The sequence below is a fragment of the Schistocerca americana genome, chromosome 1 (assembly GCF_021461395.2).
Source record: "Schistocerca americana isolate TAMUIC-IGC-003095 chromosome 1, iqSchAmer2.1, whole genome shotgun sequence".
NCBI lineage: Eukaryota > Metazoa > Arthropoda > Insecta > Orthoptera > Acrididae > Schistocerca > Schistocerca americana.
The window spans coordinates 354,664,141-354,668,686 of record NC_060119.1 but is presented as its reverse complement, the minus strand read 5'-3'; positions in this window follow the sequence as shown (position 1 = coordinate 354,668,686).

The window sequence follows — 4,546 nt, the reverse complement described above, 5'->3', positions numbered from 1 at the left end:
CGTATCGTATCTTCGTGAAATGTATACGGGCGGCAGCAGAATCGTTCTGTAATGAGTTTCAAATGCCGGTTCTCTAAATTTTCTCAATAGTGTTTCTCGAAAACGCTGTAGACTTGCCTCCAGGTATTTCCATTTGAGTTCCCGAAGCACTCCTCCACACTTCCTTGTGTTGGAACTTATCGGTGTCAAATGTAGTGGCCTGTCTCTGAACTACTTCGATGTCTTCCTTCAATTCAAGCTGCTGCGGATCCCGAACACTCGAACAATACTCAAGAGTAGCTCGCACTAGCGTCCTATATGTGCTCTCCTTTGCAGATGAACCACAGTCCCAAAATTCTCCAAATAAACCGAAGTCGACCATTCGCCTTCCCTACCAAAATCCTCACATACCCTTTCCATTTCATACCGCTTTGTGTCGTTATGTCCAGGCATTTAAAAGACATTACTGTATCGAGCAGTACCCTACTAATGCTGTATCCGAACAATATTTTGTTTTTCCTACTCATCTGCACCAATCTACATTTTCCTACATTTAGAACCAGTTGCCATTCATTACTAAAAAAAACTAAAACTAAACTCCTCCCGAACAGGCCATGAAGGCCCAACAGTACCAACCGGCCGCCGTGTCATTCCCAGCCCACAGGCGTCACTGGATGCGGATATGGAGGGGCATGTGGTCAGCACACCACTCTCTCCGAGACCGGAGCCGCTACTTCTCAATTTGCTTCACAAGGGCTGAGTGCATCCCAAGCGGGGCAGACCGGATGGTCACCCATCCAAGTGCTTGCTCAGCCCGACAGCGCTTAACTTCGGTGATCTGACGGGAACCGGTGTTACTACTGCGGCAAGGCCGTTTGCTGCCATTCATAACACCAACAAATAATTTTGTGTAAGTCATCTTGTATCCTCCTCCTATCACTCAATTTCGATACCTGCCCGTACACCACAGCATCATCGCGAGCAACCGCACATTGCTGCCCACCTCGTCCACCAAATCATTTATGTGTATAGAGAACAACAGCGCTCCTGTCACACCTCTCTGGGGCACTCCTGACGATACTCTTGTCTCTGCTGAACATTACGCTGCCGAGGACAGCATACTGAGTTCTATTACTTAAGAATCCTTCGAGCCACTCACGTAACTAAGAACGTACTCCATATGCTCGAACCTACGCTAGCAGACTGCAGTGGAGCACCGTGTCAAACGATTTTTCGGAAATCCAGAAAGATGGAATATGCCCGTTGCCCTTCATCCGTAGTTCCTAGAGTTTCGTCTGATTTTCTGTAGCCCATGTACGTAACGGCAAAGTGCGGTAATGGTGCAGGACCGTACGTACTGACGTTCGTGACGTAGGCCGCCGGCAAAGGAAGCGACTGACAATCGATGATCTCGTTCAGCGAGTGGATCAGGCGATTAGAGAAAATCGTATATGAAGGGCAATTCAGGACAAGCGAAGAGGATTGTTATCAGCCTTATCCTTCTTCATGACGATGCTTAACGATTGCAGCTGCAACGAAGACGCTCCTTCAGCGTTTTCCACGGGAAGTATTTGGATACCCATTGATTTTCATCTCTTCGCTAGCACGAACCGCTGGCTATGAGGACGAAATTTTGGCTCAGACAACGAGCTGCAGAGCATCGCAGAGCATTGACGGAAAGCGCCGGCGGCTGCCTTCTACGACGAGCGTATTGGAAAGTTGACAGATGTCTAACTCGGACGGACTATTATGTAGAGAAGCAGATGGAAGGTGCAGCCAAACGTTGCAGTTACAGTTTTTGGCTTTCACTGTCATTCCTTCGGACCTTCGAAGGGAAAAAAATAGCCCTTGAATTACGGGAAGGAAAGTAGTAGCTGAAGAGGAAATGAAAGATGTGATACTGCATTACCGAATGACCTAAGTTCAAACAAGGCACGTGGAGTGGATGGCATTCCCTCCGAAATACTCAAATACTTGGGACAGCCAGCCATGACAAAACTATTCCACTTGACTTGCAGCCGGCCGTGGTGGCCGTGCGGTTCTGGGCGCTACAGTCCGGACCCGCGGGACTGCTACGGTCGCAGGTTCGAATCCTGCCTCGGGCATGGATGTGTGTGATGTCTTTAGGTTAGTTAGGTTTAAGTAGTTCTAAGTTCTAGGGGACTGATGACCTAAGATGTTAAGTCCCATAGTGCTCAGAGCCATTTGAACCATTTTTTGACTTGCAAGATGGAGAACGTGCAGATTACCCACAGACTTAGAGAAGTGATAATACTTCCAGTTCCAAAGAAGTTACGTCCTGACACGTGTGATTGTTAAAGAACCATCAATGTAGTAAGTCATGGTCGCAAAACTACTGACACCATTTATCTCCAGAAGATTGAAAAGACTGATGGAAGCCGATGCTGGGGAAGATCAGCCAGTGTTCCGCAAAGATGTAGGCAAACGTGAGGCGATAGTGACCCTACGGCTTGACAGACAACTTGAAAGACATGTTCATAGTATTTATGGATTTATTGCAATATTTCGATAATGTTAATTGGGGTACATTCTTTGGAATTCTGTAAGTTGCAGTGATCAAATACTGGGAACGAAAGATTATCTACAACTTGGAGAGAAATACAGTAAGAGTTGAACGGCATGGAAGGGAAGCAGTCGTTCAGAATGGAGTGAGAGGCTTTTTTAGTCTGTCCCCAATATTATTCACTCTGTACGTGGAGCAAGTGATGAGGGAAACGAAGAGAAGATTCAGAAAGGGGATTAAATTTGAGGGGGGGAGGGGGAAATAGAGGCTTTTGAGGTTTGTAGATACATTGTGATCCTGCCAGAAACAGGGAAGGACGACCAAGAGCAATTGAACGTTGTGAATAGCGTCTTGAGAAGAGGTTATGAGAGGAATAAAAACAAAGTAAAACAAGGGTAACGCAAGGCAGTCCAGTTCAGTCAGGCGATACCAAGATCATTACATTAGGAAATGAGATATTAAAAATAGGTGAGATTTGATATGTAGGCAGAAAAGTAACTGATTATAAACTAAAGTAAAGAAGAGATAAGACAGACCGGTAATAGCAAGAAATACTTTTGTGAAAAAAGTATGTCATATGCTAGGAAAGTCTTTCCTGAAGGCAGTTGTCCTGAGTGTAGCCTTGTACACAACTGCAGTGCGAACACTAAAGAGCGTAGATAATAAGAGCTTTAGAGACGTGGTGCTACAGGAGAATGCTGAAGATCAGTTGCGCAATCGAATAGCTAATGAAGAGTCTGGGGATCGAGATAGAGATAAAATAAATTTATGGCACAGTCTCCATAAAGGAATAGATCTGTTAATATGACTGTTATGACGATAGGACACGTCCTGAGGGATCGGGGAATCATCAGTTTGATAATGGAGAGAAGCGTGCTTGTGTATGTCTGGTGGGGTAGGGGGATGGGTGGGAGGAAATTCCAGAGCGAGACAAAGAAGTGACTCCAGTAAAAAGGTGCCAATGGAAATAAGCTACATTAGCTAAACCGAGATAAAGAGGCTTGTGCAGAGTAGGGTACTGTGGCAGCAAATGATTCTTCGAACTGAAAACCTTAACAACAACACTGAAGAACATTCCTTTGAGTACGTTCTATACACTCTTAAGTAAATAAAAAAATATCCACCACGAAGGAATTATCCGAATGGGACGGAAATTAGTTGGCGCGATGTACGTGTAGAGATAAACAAACGATTACAATTTCAGAAAAATGGGTGATTTTTTTCAAGAGAAAAAGTTTCGCAGATTGAACAAGTCAGTAAATAATGCGTAGGTGCACCTCTGGCCCTTATGCAAGCAGCTATTCAGATTGTTATTGACTGATAAAGTTGTATGTCCTTCTGAGGGACATCGTGCCAGAATCTGTCCAGCTGGCGCGTTACATCGTCAAAATCCCGAACTGGTTGGAGCTCCGTGCGGATAATGCTCCAAACATTCTTAACTGGGGAGAGATTCTGCAGCCTTTGTGGCCAAGGTAGGGTTTGGGAAGCATCAAGACAAGCAGTAGAAACTCTCGCCGCGGACGTGTGGGCGTTGTCTTGCCGAAATGTAAGTCTGGGATGGCTTGTTGTGAAGGGTAACGAAACGGGGCGCAGAATATCGTCGACGTACCCCTGTGCCGCAAGGGTGCCGCTAGTCTTCGTGCATGCCAAACCTTATCTTGGTCGGCAAGGTCGCTGGATCTCTCTCCAACTGGAACGTCTGGAGCATTATGGGAGTGGCAAGCCAACCAGCTCGGGATTTTGGCGATCTAACGCGCAAGTTGGACAGAACTCGGCACGAAATTCGTCTGGAAGACATCCTACAACTCCTATTAGTCATAGCCATGCTAAAGAACAGCTCGCACAAGGGCCAGAGGTGGACCAACGTGCTATTGACTTGAATTTGTGAAGCTTTGTCTCTTAAGTAAATCATTGTTTGTCTCTACATGTAGAACACATCTACTGATTTCCGTTCCATTCGGATAATTCATTCGTGGTGCGCTTTGTGTTTTAGTGTACTTGTTTTGTTTGCCTATCATGCAGATACTACATGTCTTGGAGGGA